Source organism: Myotis yumanensis, unplaced genomic scaffold (genome assembly GCF_028538775.1).
Source record: "Myotis yumanensis isolate MYYU_CA2020_CCGP unplaced genomic scaffold, mMyoYum1.0.hap1 SCAF_18, whole genome shotgun sequence".
NCBI classification, from domain to species: Eukaryota; Metazoa; Chordata; class Mammalia; order Chiroptera; family Vespertilionidae; genus Myotis; species Myotis yumanensis.
The window spans coordinates 27,462,815-27,489,598 of record NW_027223769.1 but is presented as its reverse complement, the minus strand read 5'-3'; the positions used below and the strand labels follow the sequence as shown (position 1 = coordinate 27,489,598).

General features: G+C 48.8%; 1 protein-coding gene across 1 annotated transcript in view; it reads right to left on the bottom strand.

Moving 5' to 3' along the window:
- The window catches only part of SMPD3 (sphingomyelin phosphodiesterase 3), a 76,809-nt gene extending 50,375 nt beyond the window's left edge, over positions 1-26,434 (bottom strand). Inside the window, exon 1 of the mRNA XM_070398699.1 lies at positions 26,294-26,434. The gene's annotated coding sequence lies outside the window, so the exon portion shown is untranslated. The remainder of the gene's footprint in view (positions 1-26,293) is intronic.
- Positions 26,435-26,784: the final 350 nt, after the last annotated feature.

The window sequence follows — 26,784 nt, the reverse complement described above, 5'->3', positions numbered from 1 at the left end:
GAAGGGTGCCTGGCACAGGGTAGTGTCCTTGCCTGCTATTACTATTATTATTACTACTCTTACTGTTGATATCATTTCAATAGTTACAAGGCCTTTTCATGTAGTATATCATGAATCCTATAAGGGAGAATGTAAGATGATTACTATCTCACTTTCAAGATGAGGAAACTGAGCCTCAGCGAGGTTGAGGGACTTGCCCAAAGACACCCAGCCTGATGACAGAGCCTGTCTGATTCCCCACCAGGCCAACCCTGGCAAGGCTGAACAGCCTGGTTACCAGGATTAAAAGAGACGCTCCACCAGTACCTGACAGTCCTCCCATTATTCCTGCCCAGCGGGGTGGGAGGTTTTATCACCTCGACTAATGCATGGAGATAATGACCAGGTGAGTGAAGTGGCTCCCAGACGGGCCTGCCTCCTCCAGTTAAGCTGCTTTTGAGCCAGCTGATCAGGAGGATCACGACCGCTCTTCAAAATCACAATTCAACTGCTGCATCCATTGTTCTGGTATGGAGGCAGCTGCCCCACAGGCCACCCCGCGTGGCAGTGATTAATAAGGATAGTCTATGCGAGGCCTCTCAGCCAAGGCCTCAGAGCACTTTGCAAGCACTAATTAAGCTTCATGGTGATGGCTCGGGTAGGTGGGGCCCCGGATCCACTTTACATATCTTTAACTGATGCAAAATCTCTCCCCCAGAAAGCCATGGCCTTCAGACTGGCCAGCCTATCCCCCGCCTCCCCCACCCCTCTTGGGCATTCCCTACCCCTGGAATGTGGCCAAAATAATTTACAGAGAAAAGACTTCCTCACTGTCCTTCCAGACTTCAAAATAATAACCAGCAAAAAAATAAAATAAAATAATAATAATAATAACCAGCACTCAGAAGCCATTTCCCACTTGAGTTAGGACCAGGCTGAAAGCTCCATGGCTGGGCTCTACCTGGTGCCAAACCCAATGGCCCACCTCGGCTGACTTGGGGCTGATGCAGCTCACGCCCTGCACCTGCCAGCATATCAGAGCTACTGCACCTGTACAAGGGGCCTTGGGGTCAGGCCCATCCCTGCAACACTATCTGCATAGTAACCCCCACCCTCCATCCCTCATCTGTTTCACTCTCATCCCAGGCTATGCCCTCACACATCTGCCACCTGCTTGCTGTGGCTGTAACATCCTGGAGCGTGTGGGCGGGGGGGTGGGGGGTGGGTGGCAGACAGAGACTGTATATCTCAGGGTCAAGAGCTTGGGCTTCTACCCAAGGATGAGGGGAAACACAGAAGGGAGGGACATAGTCAGATTTGTGCTTTGGGATGATAGTTCAGGGAGGTATGTATGTGGTGAGGGGTAGTGGGGCGGGCAGAGGCAGTGGGGCCCAGAGGCGGCCATGGCAATGAGCCAAGGAGCACAGATGGCGCTCCATTTGGCTTATGGCAGTGGGGTGGAAAAAAGAGGCTTGCGGGGCGTTTAGAAAGGAGACCGACAGGACTTGGTGATTACCTGGTGGCAGGCATGAGGGAGAAGAGGAGCCCTAGACGGACCTCCTGGCCACTAGACAGGTCCACTCCACTGGGCACTTGTGCCCTCTCTGTCCAGCACTGGGCTTGGTCAACTTCTGACAGACGTGGCCATGTTAGTGCAAACCAACTCCTCCAGTTCCCCAGAGAAGCCCTCAGGTAGAAGCACCAAGCCCACACCCTACTCCCTTGACTACCACCTCCCAGGCACCATTCTTTCTGGCTGGGCCAGGGAATGAGATCTGCCATTCAGAGCACAGCCTCCATTCCTGGGCCATGGACGTGCCTGGGCACCCATTGAGCTTGTTCTCCCACACAGGGCCTGCCTTTTCATTTTGTTACTGGTTTCTTTGCTGTGTAGACCATTGAGTCTGACCCACAGAAGAGCCCCAGGGGTGGGCTTTTGTTCCCCATTTGATGAAAGCAAGGCTGAGGCTAAGTGACCTGCTTGTTATATGGCCCCTGAGAGATGTCCATGCCCTAATCCCTGAAACTACATGCATACTCCCTGTGACTATGTCCCTTTATATCAGTGGTTCTCAACCTTCTGGCCCTTTAAATACAGTTCCTCATGTTGTGACCCAACCATAACATTATTTTTGTTGCTACTTCATAACTGTAATGTTACTACTGTTATGAATAGTAATGTAAATATCTGATATGCAGGATGGTCTTAGGCGACCCGTGTGAAAGGGTCCTTCGACCGCCAAAGGGGTCGAGACCCACAGGTTGACAACCGCTGCTTTATATGGTAAAAGGAGCTCTATAGACGTGATTAGTTTAAGGATCTTGAGCTGGGGAGAGTAGCCTGGGTTATCCAGGTGGGCCCAATTAAATTATAAGGGGGGCAAGAACACCAAACGTGGGAAAAGGTGATGGCAATAGAGGAATGTGCTTTAAAGATGGAGGGAGGAGCCACAAGCCAAGGAACACAAGCACCTCTAGAAGTTACAAAAAGCAAGGAAGCGGATTCTCCCTTAGAGCTCCCAGAAGGAACGCCAGCCTGCTGACACTTGGATTTAAGCCCAATGAAGTTGATTTTGGACTTCTGACCACCAACACTGTAAGATAATCAATCCCTCAGTATCATCCAGGAGGTGCGACTTATCCCGGGCAAGGGAAGAGGTTTATTTGGATTCTGCAGGGGCCCTCACAAAAACCTCCGCACTGGGACAGCCATAGACACTGGGCCTGGGCCGCATTTGAGCTCTGACCTGGGTCAGGTAGTTGGGCAAGACAGAGGGATAAAACCCCTGAAAAGGGGCTGGAAGAGTGTGTTGGAAGCAGAGGATAAGACAGTGGTCAGAGGAGGAAAACAAGCATTTTGCTGTTGTCACAAAAGTATGGGCCCCAGCTGCTTGAAGCCCCTGGTGAGGGGAGTAATGGTGGTGAGGCAGTGGTGAGGGTTTCTGTTGTAGTCTCTAATGCCAGGGTCTGGGAGAGAAGGGGAGGAGCTTTCTCCATAGCCACACAGATCTGAGGTGACTGCAAATGGCTTTCTGTTCCAGTCTCCTCATCTGAACCTCGGAGAACCAAGGATGAATCTCTGCCTCCCATGGGCGCACCTGCCACAAAGAGGGAGGTGGGGCTGGAAAAGACTGGGTGAGGCCGGGCGGGTTCTCTCATTAGAGTGAGGGGTTAAAGTTAGGATCTCTGAGGCCCCATTCCGCTTCTCCTTGAAAAGGAACAGTTTTGGGAACCATTGTACACGTGTATAAGTGCCTCCCTAGTTTATGGGATTTTAGTTATGATTGTTAACATTCACACACTCTTCAGGGGACTTTGCAGTCATTTTCAAAGTTATTAGGTCATTGATCTTCACACCAACCTATGAGGCAGATATTGGTATCGTCTTATTTTGCAGTTGTGGAAACAGAGGCTTGGAGAGGAGATGTGATTTGTTCAAGGTAGGTGTCAGGGCCCAGATTTGACCCAGGTTTTCTGGCCTCCTTTATGGCACCAAAAGGAGCTTAAAGGGTATCCTGTTCACCCCATTCTGTGACTTCCTGAGATTCCACAGGCAGATACCAGCAAACTGGGTTGGGTCTTTCTTTCTAGGGGTATTATCTCTGGACCCCAGGACCCTGCTTCAGGCCCAGACAAGGGACATTGGCCCACCACAGTGTTTACATACTAACAAGTAAGCTTTGTGCTATTCCAGGCTCTGAGGGGAGCTCTGAGCATGGACTGACACAGATGAAGCAAGTCATGGAGGCTGATGTGGGTGGCTCTGCAGCCCAGCAGTGCCTGAGGGGGTGCTGCAGGAGCCATTGGGGTGCTGTCAAAAGCAGAGAAGTGCTAGGCAGAGGGCGTATCTAAAGGGCTCAGTAGGAGCTGGGCAGCCCACACCAAGAGTGGACATGGCCCAAGGTGAGAAGGTAGGAGGTCAAGGTGACCAGGGACTTGCAGGTCTCCTGCTGGATCCAGGCACAAAGCCAGAGGATCTGCTGCTGCACTTTTGGGGAGGGGTTGCCTTCCTCACTAGCCCTTCTCCTTGCTTCATCAGAGGACACACCTGCAGAGCCCTTCAGGGTTCTGGCAGTGGGGGTGCCAGGCCAGCACATGGTAGGTTGGGGCTAAAGGGTGACCACAGCCCTCCCTCTCTGGCCATTTGGCCTTGTGGCATCTGTCTCTTCTGATCTCTCTCTTTTTTTTGGCCTGGAGGACTGCCATGCCCTCACACTGCTAGAGAGTCCCTGCGTGGACATGTCAGAGTGTAATTATCCTACCGATGCTATCTCAGGGCTTTGAATCCTGAGCCCTCCCCTGGGGCATTAACCTTACTCTTCTGCCCACTTCACTGGCCCCTCCACATGGTGCCATGGGGACTGCAGAAGGGTAGGCATCTTCAGAGACCCTTGTGACTGCTGGACACCGCCTGTAGAGCATTGGTATTGTGTGCCAGGGACCTGTGGCATCATGGTTAAATAGTCAGGCCTTCAAGTTGAGCCTGATTTCATTGTGACCTAGATAAAGGTCACTTCACCTTTGAGCCCCAGTTCTCTCATCTGTAAAATGGAGGTAATCACAACAGCCACAGTATAAGATGGTTGAGAGGAAGAAATGAGAAAATCATACAGAATGTTTCCTCACCGTGCTGGGCAACAGAATGCTCAATAGATGCTGTGTTCCTCAAAGCTGTGGTCCTGGTGACTCTATTATAAACCAAAAGAACATTCTTAAGGAAATGGTCCCTAATAAAGATGCAGAAACCTCACGGGAAGGTGTGTAAGAGAAGCCTAGGCCTCAACTCATGATGGGATGGTGCCCCTCGGCACACATCATCCGATAGTGGGACTTACAAAGGCCAGAATCGGAACTTCTGGCTTTAGATCTTTGGTTTTCAACTCTCATCATATGAATAGTAGAAAGTGAAGCTCATGGACATCCTGGAGATGCCCCCCAGTCAAGGCTGGAACTGAGGAGGGAAGACATCCCCTATTCCAAAGAGAACAGCTGTTTGGGGAGGAAGTAGCATGGGTAGGAGCCCTGCATGCCAATAGGGTCTCCTCCAGATGGAAGGTTCAAAGATTCCACGTGAGGAGTCAGTGGCTGGGTTTACTCCAGGAGAGAAGGAAGGGGCTCAGCTACCTCACCTCTCCCAGAAAGTGCATGTGATTGGGGCACTGAGGCAGGGGTGGGCAAACTCCACTGGATGCCACGAGGACAAGGGGAGGCCCCTAAGGAGCCAGAGTAGCTCCACTGGCCACTGGAGCAGATCCAGGATGGGAAGAAGGAACAATTCAAATCAGGAGGCCTTGAGGGCAGAGGCAGGAAGGTGGAGGCCCTATGGGTAGCAAAAAACCCTAAGCCCTTTGGATTTAGCTAGAGCTGTGAGAGGATAAGGATGGGTAACTCATAGGCTGGAAGGCTGTTTGACAAGCTGTTTGGCCGAGGCCCAGCCCAGGCTGATAGTGAGTGGTGGGGGTCTGGAGAACAGCAGTCCTGCTGAGAGAGGGAGATGGACACTACCCAGAAGGGGTGGCATCTGGGTGTGGCAGCATTCCTCTTGTGCTTTGCTTCATAGAAGTCAATCACACACATTACCCTGAGGTGGAGGATGTACCCTCAGCACGGAGCCTGGCACGTGAAGGGTGCTCTGAGCAGCACTGGGTAAAGGGGCTTGGCCAAAAAAGGATTCCTGATACTGACCACAGACCAGATTTTCCTCAAGAAAAATAAACTTCAGACTTCAGAGTAGAACAAAGGTGGAAATAAAATAGAGCCTCTATTTTAGACTATCTTATCTTTGGCGCTATTAATAATTTTGTCCCATTTTTGCACAGTGCATGGCATAATTCTAAACAGGATCTGTACACAATCGGCCATCCAGTCAACATGTTTGCCAAGCATCTACTAAGGTTTAATGCAGAACCAGGCCTCATGGCTGCCAGACACAGGTGTACCCACAAGGAAATGAATGTTGATTCAATAACCTCATTTGATCTTTGACAGCCCCATTCATTATGTCATTATGGGGGCTGGGCACTGGAAGAAGAGGAAACAAAGAGTGTTGAGCTGGCCGGCCAACATTACTAGTACACTAATAGCCAGTTCATGACCAGACCAAGAAGTTCCTGTAGGTCTCCCTATGTGACCTGGAGCTGACCCCAGCTGGCCCAGCAGTCCACTCCTGCTTGGCTCCTAGAGAAGTGATTTATTGACGGGAATTTCCAGTGGTAGCTACTGAATACCTGAGGGAGTGACATGCCTCAGAAAACTGTGAAACAATGAAAAGCTCTTAACAATTGATTTAAAATCAATATGGTGAGGAAATGGCACCCAAAATAGAAATATCCCCAAGAGGCTAAGGTAAGGGACAGATCTACCTCCTGCTTCTATCACGTCACTCATTTTCCAGGCCCAACCATGTGCTTGCATTTAAAAACCTCATCCAGAATCAGGCCTCAACCTTGTGCTATTCGACAGTTTATCAATAACAAAACCAAACTACATTTATGGACCACGTCTCTCTGCCAGGTACTTTCAATTTGCTCATTTAATCCATCAGTCCACTTAGGTCGATAGGATTACCCCCATCTTACAGATGAGGCTGAAGCTTCCTAGGGTCACTCAGATTTAAACTCATCTGTCAGTTTCGAACAAAGATGGTCTTCCTACTTCTCTGTGGCCATCAAGGTGGCAGCTGGCAGGGAAGGGCAGGGAGGAATCGTGCATGCATTCAGTGAAAGAACCAGGACTCCAAAATATCTTGAGTCCCTGGGTACACTGTCCAACTGAACGTTCTGCAGTGATTAAAACGTTCCATCTCTGTGCTGTCCACTATGGTAGCCACTCGCCGCTCATGGCTACAGAGAACTTGAAAAATAAATTTAAACTTAAATAGCCAGCTGTGGCTAGTGGCTGCTGTACTAGACCATACCTAACACTCTGGGCAGAAACCAATGGGATGATTCTGGATCAGGATCTGTGTAACTCCTGCATTGGGGTCATAGGAACAGAATTAGGAGTTGGAAATGATTCGGGGTCCCCGATGCACTGTGAGCTCAGGTCTCAGTGGGTGAGGCCTCTGCAGTCACCTCTAGCTGTGGGAGCGGAGACATTGAAAAGAAGGAGCGAGGGAGTGGGTGGGGCAGAGGGGAGAGGAAGGGCTTGGAAAGCGGGGGTAGGTACAAGACGGGTTCATCTGAGGATCTAATCCCCTGTTCCCTGTGCCCTAGAAATGCAAAGGAAAGACATCTTCAGGAACAGGGAGGCTCAATGCCAGTTAATGACTCTGCCCCAAAGGGAAGCACCTTCCTGTTCCCCTGCCAGGCGCCCTGCACTTCCTGTGAGCTTGTGCCCACCGTTGTCTGCTTTCCATTTCTCTGTTTGTTTTGGAGCATCAGAGCAGCCTCTGCCTCATCCTGGGAGCAGAGAAATAAACATCACCGTGGAGACAAACTCACTTGACTCCACTTACAGCGACTAATAGCCCATGATTTTCCAGTTTGAAGGCCCTTTTGCTTCTGTGAGCATCGCCCAAGAAGATTTGGCCATGGAAAAAAAGACACAATCTGAAAGCTGAGGACAATAAACTGCTTGTGATCAGAAAGACACGGGACAAATCCCTGACAGGGGCTTGGACAACAACAGGACAGCCACACAGGCTGCCTCACAACAGCCTCTCTGCCTCTGGTCTGTAAGTTAAATATGCCCCTCAGCCCACTCCCACACTTCTCTGCAGATGTGGGGGGGGGGGGGAGCAGGTGCAATAGCAGAAGGGCCTGGATGGACTGCTTGCTCCAGAGGGAGATCCTTGCCTTGAGTTTTCAAAGACTCAAAGACGGGGTGGGTTTACCCTTTTGTCCTCATTCTGTCTGGAGCCTGGACTTCAAAGGGCAAGAGGCCAATAGCAGCACTGGTCACGGGGAGAAAAGGGACTTCCTGGAAATGGTGCTGAGAAACGAAGTATCTACCCGCCTCTTCTCTGTTCTGATTATGGAAGGAGAAGAAAGAGTGACCTTGCGAGGTTGACAAAAGGCATTCCCTAAGGTCCCTCCATCATAGAGCCCTTTGTCTGTGTCTGAGTCTGAACTTGGGGTGGGAGGGGTCAGATTTGGTTCCTGCCTGGAGGAAAGAGGCAGAGAGGGGCGAGGTCTAGGTCACTGCAGGGTTGTGGATCTGGAGTTGGTCCTGGCCTACCAGGGACCCCAAGGTAGAGGGATGGGAACCCCAGAGCTGCATTACTGGTGATCGGGGCTTCGATGTGGACAAAGTTAAGGCCTGTCTGCTTTCCTGCTGGACATAGTGGGCTGGAGTCCAGTCAATCCACTTGCCAGACCTTGCATTTGGGGTAAGGGTCAGTGTCAGAGAGGCTACCAGAGCCAGGCGCCAGGCAGGGCTGCATGAGGGCTGGTTAGGGCTCTGTGCCTGAGCAGGGTTGCTCTGAAAAACTCAGCAAGCCTCTGTCTGTGACCAGGGGACTCCGAATGCCCTGGCAACCCTAGTGTTGGGCTGGATTTCCTGAGAAGAATCTGGGTGGGTCGGGGGGCACTGGGCCTCAAGGCTACTACATTGATTCCAGAACTGTTTCTTCTGCTCTCAGCAAAAGTTGGGGTTAGGCAGGAGAAGCTTGGGGGCACCCCAGGCCTTTCCTCTTTGGCTTGTGGTGTAGCATGATCAGCTGTAGTCTGGTTAGGGAGGAGGGGGCTGTGTAGCCAGGCTGACACCGGCCTGTCCTAGTTATCCTTGTCTGCAGTGAATCTCTATGAGTCCTTTGGGCTGTGCCTTTCCCTGCTCTTTTCCAAATGAAGGACATAAGGACCATGGGAGGAAACTGTTCCAGGACCAAGCAGTGGAACTGTTCCAGGACCAAGCAGTGGGTCTCCTCTTAGGAGATGGGAGTGAAGTCCAGGTCTGCAGTGAGGAAGGGAACTTGAAGTGGGGCCAGGCTTCCAGCACGAATGTAGAGGAGGTAACACTCAAGGTCAGCTTTGACCTGACAGCAGCGGAAGCTGCTCTCCCTTCTCCCCAGTTCCCCCATCTGTCCCTTTCCCTCTTCCCTCTTCCTCTCTCTCCAGGAATGTTTTCCAGAGATAACGCATAGGCCTCAGCAAAGTCCACCGTGGTGCCCTTCTGTGAATATTTGTTGCAGATGCTTTCTACTGCCTCCCCAGTCACACTTTTTATCGACCACAGTGCCTGGACCACGGGTTGTGATTCTGTGGTGAGAATCCATTTCATAGATGTCAGTAAACGAAGATAAGGATTAATGCAGAGCCTGAGGCTGAGCATGACAGCTATTTTGGGTCAAGTCCACATTTCACTCCTGAATGGACTCTGGCTTACCTACCCTTTCCCTGGTCCAGCTTCTTACTCTTCATTTTGAGTGCAGCACACTGAGTTTGGCCACATGCCTATGCAGTAGCCCTGGGCTAATTTCCAATCCTGGGGGCCTTTTCCCTCCAATCACCCCACTGCTGATTCTAAAAATCAAACAATTTAAAAGATCATTTGGAAACACATCAGGCAGAATCACCCCCCTCTTGTAGCAACAAATTCTGTTTGGCTTTTCCCATCAGTCTGGGGCCATATATGTGATGGCTCGACCAGGACACTCTCTTTATGGTCTATTTATTCAATTAATGGTAGCTGCATCTCTGTGTGGCCTCCGAGTCTTTGAGAGCATTGTTTCCAGTGGCTGCAGGATGTCGTGTCAAGTGGATAGACATGTTATTTAATCATTCGCCTTCTGTGCACATTATTACTGGAAGCCAAGTCACCTGACCTGATTTTGGATCACAGTGCACATTTGCCAGTCCCAGTGCAGGGAGGTGCAACAGTGGAGCCAGAATTCAGGTGCATTTATTCCTGATACATTTATTAACTGTCAGCTAAAGGCAAGGGACCGTATGAGGGAGAGGAGAGGGCCTGGGGGAGTAAAAAAATGTGGCCCTAGATCTCCAGTTGTTTGAGAGTCTGCCTGGGGCAAGGATACAGGCCCCCAGGTCTTGCATGATGTAGGAAGATGTTAGGGCTTCTGACACTGGAAGTGATGACATGTGTGGTTCTGAGAAACTAGGTTCTCCAATCGTTGGGACTTGTCTTTTAGACATCGGTCCATCCCCATTTATTTGTTACTGATGAGAACATAATAAAATTTGGAACTAATTTCTAGGGGCTTTTCCTATAATCAATTCCATTTCAGTCATGCGCCCTCTGATGTTTATTGAGTGGGAGGAGAAAGGATGTGGAGTTAGAACAATACTGCTAGGAACTGTGGGAAATGGGGAGCATTTCCCTCATGAACTCATCCAGCATGTGCAAGGGCAGGGGCTGGGAGGCTGAAAACCACTGTTTGATCTGAAAATAATAACAACGGCTATGTTTACCGAGCTCCTGCTGCAAGACAAATACTCTGTAGTAGGCACTTCATGCAAGAAAACAGGATTTTTCTGGGCAACTGTATTTTATGGTAGATATTATTTTCTTTACTTTAAAGGAGGTTGTGTATTAGAAAAGGTAATTGACTTGTGAGAGGTTACTCAGCAATAACTCTTCTCCCAAACCAGATAGTTGCAGAGTATTTCATGAAACCCTTTTTCCAGAGAGTGCCTCCATACACGTTTGCTTTTCAAAATAAAATGGTAACTGAATAGCAATCCAGACCTAGGGACGAAAGAGAATTATATGTGGTAATTTTAGAAAGCTCTCTTAAAGTAATTTACTTTCAAAAGAGAGTATTACTTAGAGCTGAAATTTATAAGAATTTATGTTTAGAATTAGTACTTAAGTTTATTTTTGTCATTTTCATAAGAAACTGTACCTTTAAATTAACATCCCACATCAGTGGGCTAAAACCTGATCTCCTCCTCACTCTTTTTTTCGGGTAGATTAAAGACTTCAGGGTATTTGCAGACTTTCTGCTCTGCCCTGCAAAGTCGGGCCAGGCCAGGAACCACTGACCAGCAAGTCCCAGTGGTGGGGCAGGGTTTGCCCACAGAACTGGTGGTGTGTGGTGGACAGGAGAGGCTTTGAGGGACCCAGGTTGATCATCCCAAGGGCCAGGGCAGCCTGGGCCTGGATTTTAAATTTGACTCTGTTGTTTTTCTTAACTATTGCCACAACCATAATCCAGGGTCCCATAAGTCAGAGCCATAGGTTTTATTTTCAGATAGTCGTGCTCAAGGTGATGATTTATTCTGATTCTTTCATGGGAACCTTCTACATCTGTGGATGCCTAAATGCTCTCATCGCCTCCCCTGGGGCTCCATCCTGTGCTCAGAGGGGCCTCCCTGACAGTCTCCTCTGCCGGCATGTTCCCCACGCCTCCCTCCGTCTATGGGGTGACATCGAGTCTGTATGCCCTTGAAACTTTGTGCTGAGTTTGAAGCGAGAGGTGACTTTGGAAGCCCTTGGCATGGAGAGAGGAACTATGTCCCTCTACAAGAGTAAGTGAGGTCGTGGGGAAAGCATGGGGACTGGGGTCTATCTTGGAGCAACCACATTTGAGCTGCCAGTGGAGGATGGAAGGGTCAAGGAGGCACAGTAGAGGAGATAGGAGCTCAGCTGGGAAAACTGCTGAGGCGAAGAAGCTGAGAGTTTCTAGGAGGGAGTGGCCAGGAGGGCCTACACGGATTCCTGTCTGCTGCTCTTGTTATTCTTTTTTTTAATTCATCTCTTTAAAGTCATAAAAAATTTAAATACCTGAATTCCAATCTTCATAAACATACCAAACGTTAACATTTTGATATGTTTTCTTTCAGTGGTTTAGGGTTTTAAATGTTACAATTAAATATATATATTGTATATATAAATTTGTACTCAATTTAACATTTATATCACAAGCATAAGTCTATAATGGTCTTTTTTTGTTTGTTGTTAATTTTCACATGAGGATATTTTTCCATTGGTTTTTAGGGAGACTGGAAGAGAGAGGGAAAGACAGAGAGAAACATCCATGTGAGAGAAGCACGTCAATTGGTTGCCTATCGCATGACCCCCAACCAGGACCCTGGCCAGGGAGGAGCCTGCAACCAAGGTACGTGCCCTTGACCAGAATCGAACCTGGGACCCTTGTCTGATGCTCTGTCCACTGAGCCAAACCGGCTAGAGCAGCGGTTCTCAACCTGTGGGTCGCGACCCCTTTGGGGGTCAAACGACCCTTTCACAGGGGTCGCCTAAGACCATCGGAAAACACATATATAATTACATATTGTTTTTGTGATTAATCACTCTGCTTTAATTATGTTCAATTTGTAACAATGAAAATACATCCTGCACATCAGATATTTACATTACGACCCATAACAGTAGCAAAATTACAGTTATGAAGTAGCAACGCAAATAATCTTATGGTTGGGGATCACCACAACATGAGGAACTGTATTAAAGGGTCACGGCATTAGGAAGGTTGAGAACCACTGGGCTAGAGCCCATGATGGTCTTTTAAAACATGGCAAACATCATTCAGGCTGCTATCATGTTCAGCACCACCTCTTAATTCATCTTCTTCATTATATTACTCCTTTCTTTCGTTACATATATTCTGGCTACTTGATGTCAGTACTGAGAGTAGTATGCACATTTACTGTCTTTGTCTTGTATTTCCAAGGTAACAGATTTTTGCCTCCAGTATTTTGATGTTAAAATATTGAGTGTACAAATGTTCAGAACAGTCATGCTTTCACAATTGCTCCTATGAATATAAAATTACCCGTATTATACTGCTTGACACTGCTCATTGCCTTAAATTGTGCTTTGTCTGATGTAGCCACTCATGCTTTTTCTTTTGTTTGCATTTACCAGGTATAGCTTTGCCTCTCCTGGAGTTGTTTTATTTTAGGTGAGTCTCTTGCATTCGTTTAATCAGGGGAACTTTTTTTTCCTCACAAGGGAATGTTAAATGCTTACATTTATTGTCATAACCATTTTGAGTGGCTGCCCATAATCTTGTTTTAGGTTTTCTGCACTTCCTTTCTTTTCTGACTTTTGAGCCATCACTGATGATTTGTTTTATCTTCTGCAGTGATTTGGAAGGGAGACATCTTGCTTCTCACTCCACTGATCTGCATTCTGTCGCCTCCAACAAATGTTTTAATTTGTCTCTGAGTTCACTTTCTAAGCAGCTCTGCTTATCTCGGGCCAGGCCCCTCTCATCTCCTCTGGTAGAGGCGACATTCTCTGCAGAATGGTTTTAAAGGCCCTATGTTTATTTTTCTTTGTTTGCTCACTGGGAAGAGAGTCCTACACAGCTGGAGCAGGAGAGCTGAGGGCCACTCCCAGGAGGTGCCCTGGTGCTTCCTGTGAGATTGAAGGGACCAGCCAGGCCCTAACCAGAGAGGGGAGAGGGGTGTTTGGTGTTGGTGACGGGGCAAGGCAGAAAGTGTCATCACCACGCCTATGGAAGCCGCAGGAAGAGGTGCCTGCTGGCCCCTGGTTGAGAAAAGCAGTCTGAGCAGACTGGTCCCAGCTGGCAGGGATGAGCTCTTTGCAGAGAGAGGGTCCCAGGGCTGAGGGACCAGGGTAAGGGTGGGGTGAGAGGTTGGGTGACTGGAGGTGGTGGGGTTGTGACTCTGGCCTAGATAGGGGTTCAGGGACTGTCGGTCTCAGGCGTGAAACTTCTGGGCACATGAATTACTTTAAAATATGCTTTTTAAGACTTCTAAATGGAATTTCAGCGAGGGCTCTTTTAGTACCTCCATTTGTCTACTCTCTTAACTAGGTGTTGCTCTAATGTATTGTATATTAAATCTCTCTCTCTCTGGGGCAATTAAAAGCTTTAAATGACTTGTTTAGATCTAAACCCTCTGGCATTTTTTCCATTTACGCAAGCTAGCTGCTCCTCTGTATCCTCTAACACGGAGGTGCGGGTTCTTGGCAGGGCACTGCCACACCCACAGACAGGGGAGAGCTGGGTCTGGGACAGACAGGCCAGGCTGGGCTGGCTGGGAAGGACAGGTGTCCAGGGCCCAAGAAGGTCTCTAGAGAGAGATACAGGCTGGGTAGGGCTTTTCTTTTCTTCCCCTGCTCCCAGCTTTATGGAGATGTTATTTTTTTTTTAATATTTCTTTCTTTTTTAAAAATTGTTTAAAGTATTACATGTCTCCTTTTTTTTCCGATTAACCCCCCTGGCCACTCCACCCCGAGGGCAAGCCCCCACCGCTCCAGTGTCTGTGACCATTGGTCATGCTAATATGCATTCATACAAGTCTTTTGGTTGATCTCTAACCCCCGCCCCCCTGCCTTCTCCCCGAGGTTGGACGGTCTGCTCCGTGCCACCTTGTCTCTGGATCCGTTTTTGTTCATCAGATTATGTTGATCATTATATCCCACATATGAGTGAGATCATGTGATATTTATCTTTCTCTGACTGGCTTATTTTGCTTGGCATAATGCTCTCCAGTTATGGAGATATTATTGACATATAACGTATAAGTTTAAGGTATACAATGATTTGATACACATATATACTGCAAAATGATTACCACGGATCTTCATCTTCTAGGGGGCATGAGAGGTGTTGGGGGTGGGGGGTGGGGACTGGCCTGCCACCAGTGATCCTCTGCCTGACAGGGCCAAGACTTTCTGAAGAGTGACCTTAGGGACCTACTGGTGAGAAGGGGCCAGGATAGTGCATGCACAGACAGGGCTCTGAGGGGGCAGCCTCGCCCCTGGGGAGGGTAGTGAAGCCAAATAGCAACTGAGGGGAGCTAGACCATTTCCACTGGACACCAAAGACTGATACCTCACAAACACCAAGAGCTCTGGGATCAGCATCTCCGCTGATTCTCTAGATGCCTATGAACATTTTAACCAGAATTAAGAAGTAGCCTCACCAGGGTCCACAAGCAGGTTCCACAAAGGCCTTGGGACAGGCCTGGCCACTGGAGATCAGGTCATTCCTCTCATCTCCATGTTGCCAGATGAGGAAACTGGGTTCCAGAAATGCAGATGATGTAATCCAAAGTCACTCAACAGGCCAATCCCAGCTCCCTACAGCGCCTCAAAATATTCCAACCCATATAATGTATAAGGGTTTTCTCTTCTTCTTCTATGTGTGTTTAGTGTGAACATTCTGACTCAGTTAACATCTAGACCCAACACATGTGAGTGTGTGTGTGTGTGTATTCCCCCAACAGAGTTAGTCCTCTTCTGTGCTTCCAGTGCTGTCTGCCCATTCCCCCATTATACCATTTATCTCACTGCACTAGAATTATCTATTTGTGTTTGTCCTCCTCACAGGAGTGAGTACATAAGGGCAGGGACTTTATGTTGTTCTTTGTACAGTGTACAGTTGGCATACACAAATTTTGTTAAATAAATGTTAATGAATTCACACCTCTCCACTCACTATACATAGGTTACAGCGGTGTGGTCCCAATAAATGTGCAATCCTTTTATAATCAAATATTTTTAAATTATGTTCTTCTGTAGGTTAACAACCTAAAAACTGTACTTTGCTCAGCATACTTGTACCTGTGGAGACCGTGCCTAGGGAGAGCATGGCTGCTTCAGGGTGCCATGGCAAAGGGTCTCAAGTGTGAGTCTTTCCAATGAAGTTTGCAAAGAAGAATATTTTCACTGAATGTACCCAATAACTTTCTGAAATACACCAGCCTCCGCCTCCTTTGCCTTTCATGCTGCTACTTCAGATCCACAGTTGGACCTGCTCAGGCTTGACGTGAGACAAGGTTGGCAGAATTTATAAGATCCGAATTTGGCTCAACTGCTGGGCTGCATTGTTCCATAGGTGTGAGGAAACACCTAAAGGGAACATCATGCCGTAGCCACGTTCATTTGTGCATTTCCTACACTGCATTCTTTGTTCTGTTTTAGAATTGATAGACTGCCTAAGGGCAGGGACTGTGTCTCATTTACCTACAGCTCTCCAGAGCTTGGCCCAGGGCTTAACACAGGTAGATGCCAGGTGCATGAGCAAGCTTTGAACACTTGCTAAGCACTTACTGTGTGCCAGGGCCTATGCTGGGGGCTGATCATGGGAATCTCTAAAAATTAACATTCCTTGGGGTCACAATGATCAAGTAAAAGTGGCCTGGTTGGTGAAGCTGCTCTGAAGTAACTATGGCTCTAACTTCTGATGCCAGTCATTCTAAGCATCTGTGCCTTTATTATTACTATTCCAATCTCTCAATTTGATTTTATTCTTCAGAAGTCATAATTCCCCCCTGTTGTGTTCAGTGTATGCTGTCACACATTAATCATTACTTGGGTCAATGGCCAGATGAGCCCTTAGCATTCCATTACCAAGTGTTTGTCATTTCTCATTAGTGATATGTTTATAATCACTAGGGACTTATCACTGGACAACTTGTCAAAATCCGTGTGGCCTTGCCAACCCGTGTATTTATCCTTCTAGAACTGTGGAGGACATCTGGAACCCAAGCATGGCTTTCCAGAGAAAACAGTATGGCACCATGATCCCTTTCATCTTCTGTCATCTTATACATCAAAACCCCTCTCTACTTATCAAAGGACTCTCTCATATCTGTGAACATTACTTCCCCTCTGCCTCACATCCTTCACAGAACGGCAGGTGCCTCTTGGAAGAGCTACTGCATCTGTGGTCCTCTCCTTCCTGCCTTTGTTTTCCATTGTTGTTAGAAGTGTAGCCATGGAGAGAAATCTAGTGGGCAGCAGCAACTGCAGCCATTAGAAAAGATAGATTTTCCCTCTAACCAGCCTGAGGAGAAGGGGATTTGGTTTCCAGTCCCTGCACTGTGCAGAGAAATAAGCTGAATGCATTCGAAATGGAAAGTCCAGAAACATCTTTTGTCAAACAAGATCTCTGCATGGGAAGGAGCCCTGACTGACAGGTTCTGCATCCAGAAAGGTCTGTGGGATTTGCAGTGACCCTGACACAGGCCCTCACAGCAGCCATCCCAGGAGGCAGCTACTCATGTCACTGGGAAACCGTGGACCAAAGCATAACACAGCCTGCCTCCTGGAACACAGAAAAATGGCCTCAGCCTAGGGGGGCAAGGCTTATGGCTCCTCCCTCTCAGAAAGAGCCATCCTAAACTGCCTAGATTTGGGCACAATAGCTGTGCTTGGCATCTCTGCTTCCCAGCAGCCCATGCTGCCTGCCACCTGACCCAGGCAGCAATCCTTAGAGCAGACCTCCCGCCCTTCTAGTGCCTAGGACCCTTGTAAGACCAAATGGGAGAAAAGGCCATGCACATTCCTTGAGTAGTGCAGAGCGCTGGTAGGAACACTGGATTTTGATGCTGTGTGGCCATGCCGTCCACGAGATCGAGCTTTGCGCATACTCGGTGAGCATGCTCCACACTGCATCAGAATGCCCAGATGTAGTGTGATAGCTTCAATTGGTGGTTTCTAAATTCACATCCCTTCTTCTGCCTATGAACTTTTTTGGTTCTCTAACACTTATTAGCCTGACATCCAAGGCTTCCCAAATCCTTATTTCCAAACATCTATTTCCTACTGAAACCCTCTTTTCCATCTCAGGGCCCCCAGAAGACGCCATTGGCATTCTCAACCCTGTTCATTTGGTCACAGCTTTTCCCTGTCTTCCTTCCCCACCCGCGTTATCCCTCAGAGCCTCTCCAAAGTGTACCCATCCTTGAAGATCAAGCAGAAGACCTCTATGCCAGCTGACCCACAAATCACTTCACTCGTCTTCAAAACAATGCTGACTGGTTTCCTGCTGACGGGAACCAGGGAGGCAGCGATCACAGTGGTTAAGAGCAGGCTCTGAAATCAGGTTGCCTAGGTTGGGGTCCTGGTCCCACTTCTCGCTGCTTATGTCACCTTGGGCCAGTTACTTAAAGGTCCGGAGCACTGCTTTCCTCAGCTATAAGGTAGGGATAATAAGGGTAGCTCTTTTATGCATATAGAGTTCTGAGCACAATGCCTGACGCACTGTAAGCACTAGATAAAGAAAGATTAGTATTATCCCAGGTAACAGCCATAGCCCAGGAAAAATAGATGTTATCATCCCAGATGAGGAAAACGAGGCCCAGAAAGTGTCAAACATTTGGCCAACATCACACATTTAGTGAGAAAACTGAGATGCAGACTCAGGTCTGTCTGCTTGGGATCCACAGCTTTCCCACTGCCGTAGCCAACCCACCCTAATCAGGCTTCCAGTGGTTACGTCAGCCCTTGTTCCTTGCTACACTCAACACAAGGCACCTCTCCTCTCCACAGCCAGTCCCCGGGCTCCTCGAGAGCAGGGTTTCTCAGAATGATCCCACGCCAGCTATCCACCATTCAGTATTTGTTGAGGGAAAAGTGGGGGAAAGTGCATTTCAAGACCAGACTCTAACCCAAAAGAACTTAGTACTGGTACTTAGGTGCCCAGAAGTCAGGGGCCTCTCCAAGAATCAGGGTAAACCTACCTTCAGGCTCTTCCCCACCTAAATCCACCCAACACACTTTGATGCAAGAATCTGACCATATTGCTCTCCTGCCAGAACACTTCCAGGGAGCCCCATACATCCTGTGAGACTAGTCTGAGTGTTTTCTCTAGAGTCCAACATGCTCAATTAACATAAGTCTTCACTGAGCTTGACATATATTTCTTTGGTCCAGAAGGCAAACTTTCAGGAGAGGAAGAGATGGTCAAGGACAGCAACAATGTGCTCTCTCAGAGCTGTGCAGTGAATGGACCCATGGCCTGCGCTAGGAGGCAGGGAACCCTGGTTCTACTGGGGCTATGATTCCCAGATTTATGTCCCTTTATTTTTAAAGCAAAGCTGCATGTAAAGTGCTCTGTACACCAAATTCATAATGTCAGAATTTCATGATAAACATGATGGAGAACAGTGCCCATTTTGCTGTTTGTCTCGTCATCCAAGTAAAAGAACCTCATGTGTGTTAATGGGACAGAGAGAAGAACATGACAAGCTGTGTAGTGTGCCCAAAGTTACTGAGACCCTACATTTTGGTGTAGATACACTTAATCAAATGAAACTATCCTTCCAACCTCCTCAGGGACCAAGCAAAGATGGGGAATGAAAAGTGGGATTGTAAAAAAAAGTCCATGAAGACTCTGGATAGAACATTCTCTATTAACACCTAAAATCCCATTTAGTCAAAGCTATTATTTTTTTTAGTGCCTGTTATATACTAGGTGTTTTATTTGCATTATCTAATTTACTCCTCACCACAACCTGCCAGAGAGGTGGTACTATCTCCATTTTGCAGAAGAGAAAACTGAGACTCCACGTTGTGGTCAAGGCCAGTGGGTGGAAGAGTGGCTTTGACATCACATACGTCTGACTCCTGTCCAGAATCTTTCTCCTAAAGCACAAGGCTTACATTTCCTTAAGGAATCCTGGAGTCCAAAAGACTCAGATCTCTTGGGTCATCTGTTACAATCACCCTCTAGACATCCTCTCCCTCAACTCATTAGCAGAGGTTCAGACCTGTTAGCATAATGCAGTTAGCTAATTTACTTATTGTATGTAAACGCTTGAAATCTTTCCTCAGTATATTTATCTGCCAGAAAATCGGGACCACAACAAAGCTTAGCAAGTGTTTTCAATCATGTGTTAACTAGCAGTAAATCTTTTGCTTAATTTCGCTGAAAATTGTCTGCTTGTTCCCTTTCCTGTTGCCCTATCTTGTAAAATTCTATAAGCTCCATTTGATAATAACAACAGCTAAAGTTAATTGAGCACCCACTATGTACCAGTCAAGTGATTTAATTCATAACTGAGGAGGTAGGTTCTGTTATCATCCTCATTGTACAGGTGAGGAAACAGAAGCGCAGAGAGATTTGTCAGCTTGCCCAAGGTCACACAGCCCAAATGGCAGAGCCAGGATTCATCTCAGGCTGACTGATTACAGAACCTACTTTGCTAAATGCCTCAGTTTCTAAAGAAAATTTTCTCCTAAAGGAAAACACTCTAGAATAGCCCTGTCCAACACAAATATAATGTGAGTTATAAATGCAAGCTATATATGTAACTACAAATTTTCTAGTAGATACTTAAGTAAAAAGTGAAATGAAGTTTAATAATAATTTTATTTTGACCCGATATGTAAAAATATTAACATTATTAATGAGCTATTATATATTCTTTTTTATATTGGTTTTTCAAAATCTGGTGTATATTTTATAGTTACAGCACATTTCAATTCAGACTAGCCACATTTTAGGTGTTCAATAGGCACATGTGGCTATTATATTGGACAACATGGATATATAAATGGACATCCTCTTTGTCCTATTTCGTCAATTTTTTTGTTTCTATTTCAGCTTTAAATTTGAGTCGCAAATTATGATTGGGTCAAATAAGTCTATGTTAATGGAAAGATGCCCTGTGGGTAATTTAATGAACAGAACAGCAGGTTAGGACAGTGGAAAGAATAAGTTTCAGGAGTTGTAACATCTGGGTTCTAATCCCCATCTTTCCCATCATCTGGGACTCTGGCCAGTGGCAACCCTCAACTTCCCTCAGCCTCTTTCCTTATGTTAAAAAAGAGTTGATGGTTTGTGATTATTAAGGTTCTTTTCATTTCTAAAAAACTCTTTCTGCTAACTGCACACACCCTTTTCAGGGTTTTGGCATCTGTTTTCACTTTCCACTCAAGATTTCTACATGGCAGGGCTTATCCTAAGTTGGGTTGTGTTCCCTGTGCCCAGCTCTGTGCCTGATACATTGCAGGCACAAGAAATGAAAATCCAGTTCTTCTTTGAGGGACCCCTAGGCGTCCCGGGTTTTGCCAGAATAACTATAGCAGCCTTAGCAATTAATTACACTTTCATTTCCTTTCTCTTACTGGCCTAAAATCTTGACAATCCGAGCTTTCGGAAGGGTTATAGCCAGGATTAAAAATCATTTCCTGATCCTGTTAGCAAAGACCATAGTGCTCAGCTGTAGGCACAGCTGCCGAGAGACCCCCCACAAATGGCCTCGCTCTTATTACATGCTGTTCTGATGCTGAGGAGAGTTAATTAATGACTCTAAATAAGAAAACAATCAAATCTGTCTGCGGTCATATGAGTCAGAGCAGACCCAGATGGGGAGCCAGGTCTCTGGCCTCCAAGTGCCCTCGGGAAAAGCAATAGCAGCCTTTACTCCATGTGTCAGAACCCTGCAAATCCCCAACCTAGAAGGAGAAGGAATGACTCCAGGAGGATTGGAGACCCAGCTTGATGCCAAGCATTTTCTTAAAAGGCCAGGCCCCCTATCTGCGTGTTGTGCAGAGAGAGGTTCAGGGAGAGGAGGAACAGCATGAGTCTGCTTCTCTCTATTTTCTTTAGATACCCAAACCTACAGCTACTGAATGGGGAGTTCTCAGGCACAGGCCCCTGGTGTGTGTGGCAAGATTGGTGTAGCTGGCACTGGCACCTTGGGAAGACTGAAGGACATGTGGCCTGAAGCCCAGAAAGCCCCAAATCTGTCCTCCTTCAGGAGTCCTGCAGCCACATATGACGGCAGAACTCTGATTCTGATGACATGGAGGCAGGAATGTGATGCTTCCCTGAGATTTGTTGAGGTTAACAGCCGTGAAAACTTTTATTTCGGTGTTAGAGGCTTTGCTGTGAAAATCGGAGCGCGGAATAGGTGGGAAAAGCCTCTTAACAATATCCACGTGTCCTCAGAATTGGACAGGATGCCAGCAAATAAAGACAAGCCTTACTTTTGGCTCTATACGTACTCTGGCAAATAATAACAGCCTCCTCATGGCTTCCCCCCTCCCCCATTCTTGCAGATTATTAAAACTCATAGTGTTGCCATCCAGGCTTGGCTCCCTGTGAAATTTTTCCACTCTGGAAAGAAAACCCTGGGCTACTGGCCATGCGGGTCATTATGCTTTTCTCTTCTTTGGTAATCAACTTCAGGTAACAAAGTTTTTGTCAGGATAATATATAAAGTGTGTGGTAACAATCCTTGATGAATTTAAAAGGACTTTTTGTGGTTTCTGTCTGAATGTTAGTGGGCGCCAATCCCATTCCTCTAAAATTTCATTAGAATCTCACATAGGATGGCCCAACATTTCAATTTCACTTCTAAAATAGTGGTAGGACAAAAAACAGCGGTAAGAAGGAGGCTCTGGAGTTCAAGAGATCCAGATTGGAACCTAAACTCTGTCCCTTCTGGTCTGTGTGATAGTGGGCAAGCCCCTTTCCTCTCAAAGCTTCATTTCCTCATCTTGGAGGTGGGAATAACACCACCACCTATCTCATGAGGCTGTGAGGATGAAATACGTTCTTACATGTGAAGAGCCTGACTCAGAAACGTTTCTTCTTATTATTAGTTCATAATTCTTTAAATAGGGATCGCCAAAGGGTTCGTTCGAAGTGATGCGCTGAAAGCCTCTCCAGCTCTGTTTCCTCTTATTCCATTATGTGATGAGCTTTGGGAAAATCCTCACAGAGGCTGTCTGTAGTCCTCAGAGCTTGCCTCACGCCCTAAAATCCTCCCTTCTCACTAATGGGGCTGAGGCCAGTGCTGTAGAACCTTGGACAGCTCCCCTCCTTAGCCATTGCTGGCTGCCTGAGGGTGCAAAATGCTTGGGGGGATTTTCCTAAGAAAGGTTGTGTTAATGGGAGGGTTTAGGATTCACCAGGGCTGCAGTCTCCCAACATGCATGCCACTTGCATTGTTCAACTAACCTCAGGGAAGCATCACATTCGTGCCTCCTGGAATATTCTGAGGGACCTGGCCTCAGAAACCCATGAAGTCTACTCATACAGTTACTGAATCTTCAGGCCCTTTCCTTCTCTCTTATGAACTCCAAGGATTTTTTTTCCCCCAAGAAGAACAGAAACACCACCCACATCTTCCTGTGTCTGATGATATTTCATTTGTTTGGCTTCAGCACAAGGATTAAAGATTCTCGATTAACTTCAAGTGAAAGTAATAATGTGTGAGCAGGAAGAAAGGTTTTACAAGACAAGGAGATTCAGGTCTGAATTAAAAGGAACATAAAATAATGGTATTGCCTGTAGGTGATGTTGAGCGTCATTCTCTAATCAGAATAAGCAGGTGGTTCAATTTATGAAATAATTTAGTTTTTCACTCTCCAATGCAGAACACAATATATAGTCACCTTCTGAACAGGCAAGGAAGATATGAAGTCCTATTTTTACTTTATGATACTGAGTCACATAGTTCAATGCAAATCACATGGATGCCAAAGTAAGAACAATACCAGGTATTTAAATACCTCCTTTCCTTTGAGGAGCTTAAAAGAGTTTGTGGCTGCGTGAAATCCCTTTACAGCAACTCCCGGAGAAGGAACACTGTCACCAGGTGGGCATTTGAGACTGAGCTCATCTCATCCATCTCATCCATCTCCCACACTCCCATCATTAGCCTGGAAGAGCCAGTGTTTGCCAGCTCTTTATACTCTCCTGATACCTGCATTTTATGGGCCACATTGCCAACCAGGAAAAGAAGGCTTCTGTTTGAAAAATATGTTATTGACCTATATGTTATATGTTATTCAATAACAGGAAGAGAAAAGCATCAAAATGAAATAGGGGAAAAAAGGAGAAAGAAATAGAGAGGAAGAAACAGGAAAGATGCTTAAACCTCTCTGATTTTGGTAAATGTTTTCTATGCATTTTCCTCATAGATGGATTTGATGCCCAGCCCCAACGGGATGAAAACATAAACAAAGGCCTTTATTTAGGCCCTCTTTAAATTTCCCTGTGGGTAAGGACAGCGACAGTCCCACTGCTAGAATTAGCTTGAAGAAACTGCAGACAAGCACATCAGCTCAGGACTCCAAAGGCAGACAGGGAGTCCCCAAATAGAAGGGTTTATGGTTTTCACCTAACAATGCTCACACCCACCCTGAACCTCCACACCATGGTTTAGCTTCTTCCCAGCAGAGGTCGCTGTGGATACTGGCAAGGGATACTTGAGAGTGGACGAGGCCCGGCTGGGTGGTGGCTCCACTGTCTGCTCTTGTGGTTCCACTGGGAAAGGTGGTCTCAGGCAGGGATTATATCAAAGCATAGCACCTTTGTCATGAAAGTACTATGAGGCTGAGGTCACTTGCTGGGAGTGGCAGGTCTTGGAGGACTGTTCTCATCCTCTGAGGGTGTCTTCCCACAGCGGTACCTCGGTGTCACACCAGTGCCCTCTCTGCAAGTGTACCCGGTGTTACTGAGAGGCCACCTGTCATTGACCAGCAACCCCAGCCCATGGTCCTTCCAGACACAGGGACCAAAGTGACAAAAGTTGCCTTGCTGCACAATCTTGCACCCCCTTATAAGGGACTCCGTTGATTCACACCCCCAAGTCCCATTTGGCAGCCTATGCTGGTGACGTGTGCAGAATTCTCCTCAGCCTGAATATTCTGAGGGATGGAAAGGGCAGGGCTCTGGTGAGGATGTTAGGTTCAGACCTGAGACCGCCCCCCGCAAAGAGCCCACATTCTGGGTCACACCCAGGCATGCAGGCCAGGCCCAAGGTGGCCTGAGGCTACCTCCACCCTGAGACATCCACTTGGACCCTTGTTCCTTACTGTGGCTTGAGAGTGGAAGCGGAGACTACCTTGCACCCATCCCCATCCCCAACATCCAAGGCCATCAGTAAGTGGTTCTTCTCACACACACCCAGCCAGATGCCCAAGCTCACCATGACACCCAGCGAACACTGGAGCACTCACTTGTGCTTTCTACCCAGTTATGCACATTCACACACACACATTGACCCATGCACACACCATTACCCATGCAAACACACTGTGACACACAGAAACACACTCAAACCCGGGAACCAAATTTGACTTATCATGGCTGATGGCACGTGTTGGGGTGGGGGTGGGGTCCACTCAGGATGTCCCTCTGGCCCACTCAGGACTGCTGAACCGTGGGCCCTTCCCCGGGAGATGGAGTCCCCCAACTGTCCACATCCCTTGTGGTCCCAGGTCTTGAACGCCCCCAGAAGGGACCCTGGTTACCATTGCACACATGGCATCTGGGTGCTGGGCTGGCAGCGGGTGTGGGGCGGGGGTTTGAGTGTCGAGTGGGGGGCGGGGTGCGGAGGAGAAGAGTGCGGGGCATAGTGCCCTGCCTGGGCTCGGCCGCCTCCTCTCCTGGGATTTTCCATCTCCGCTCGCGCGGGCCTGTGAGGAGCGAGCGCGCTTTGTCTCCCGCCCGGCATCTGGCACGTTTCCGCGGAAGCTCCCCGCGCCGCGCCCGAAGCCCCCCCTCTCCTGGCCGCGCCCCCCGCTCAGCCCTTGGCGCAGGCCCGCCAGTGCGGCGACCGCCGCTTTGTCCTCCCGCGGATGCCAGGGCGGAGAGCGAAGCCCCGTGCCCGGAGCGCCCGCCGCGTGCCGGGGGTGTAGGTCTCCGCGCCTGATTTGGGGCGCACCCTGCGCCGAGGGGAGCAGCCCCTAGGGTCTGCGGACTCGGGGGGTGTCTGCCCGGAGCTCCAGGATGCCTGAGAAGGGACCGCCCTGTCCCTCCCCGCACCCGTCCGCCCGGGTCTAGCTCCCCTCCGGGTGCAGGAGCGCGGGCCCCCGAGGCGGGGTGGGGCGGGGTAGGAGGGTGGTTTCGACTTGGTGTCCCTGGCCTGGATCCAGGTAGAGAGGGCCTCGGAGATCAGACCTGGGAGGGAGCGGTCGGGAGGGCTCCCTCGATCCCTCTTACTGTCCCCCACCGCACACCTCGCCCCCAGGCCACTCGGACCTTCGGCGCCGAGCCAGCGCGGAGGACCCCGAGAATCCGTCGGTGCTTTCCTGTTCCCGCGACGCCAAGCAGGTGCGGGGAGGTCCCCCGCCTTTGCCTCTTACGCCCCAATCCCCTCTCCCTCAATAACACAGGCGGGTCCAGTAAGAGGGGGGGAGTCCCCTGTCTCCATCTATCCCCTCTTCACAAAACCCCGGGCTTCGGGGAAAGGGTGGGCACGGGGAAGGGTCATCCTGATCCCCAACAGCCCTTCCGGAATAACCCGGGAGGGTCTGGGCAGAAGGAATCCTGTGGTCTCCTCCATCACAGCCAGACCCCCTTTGCAGCCTCAAGCAGCCGAAGTCCTGTGGGGAAGGGTCCCTGCCTCCGGACCTTCCATCCCTCCCGTGCTCAATGATCCAAGCAGCGCGACTTCAGACACCGGGGAGGGAGGCTCCCAGCTCTGGACGCCCCCAGGAGAGACGGGGCGGGGGAGTGGCCCCTCAGCTTGCCCCTCACACACAAGAGCCCCCTCCACCATAAAACAAAAACTAACCCAAGCCGCTCCGACCTCAGGCGCCGGGCTAGAGGGAGGCCGGCCAGGAGTCAGCAGCTCCCTGGGACAGATGGTGTGGAGGGCGGCGAGGACAGGTCCCATCAACTCCCCAGGCCCCCCCACTCCCTCTCCAATAAAACAAACGCGAATTCAGCAGCACCGACCTCAGAGAGGCAGGAGAGCGGTCAACGCCAGGCAGTGCACCCAGCTCCTCGGGGCTCCTTGCGGCTTCCCGAAGGTAGTTCTCGCGGCGGCGGCGGCGGCGGCGGAGGCGGCCGCAGCTCCCGCGGCTCCCGCGTTCCGAGCCTCCCTCGGACTCAGCACCTGGAGCGGAGAACAGCTCCGCGCCTCATTCCGATGGCCCCGCCTCCTGTGCGCCGCCATAGCCAATGGCGACCCGGGCCCCGCCTAGGAGGCCGCCCATTGGGGGGGGCGCCTTCCCCTCACCCTTCGGCTCCGCCCGAGGGTTCCTAGGTCTCTCTGTCAAGACCACATCCCCCAGAGACCGCCTGCGTTTTCGCACTGCCTTCTGGAACTTGTAGTCCTTCATGGACCCGGAGTGAGCTCCTGCCACGGGAAGGTGGCCAGAGATGGACTGCATTTTCCAGGATGCATTGAAGAAACGGAGGCTCTGAGGAGGGCGGGAGGACTGTTT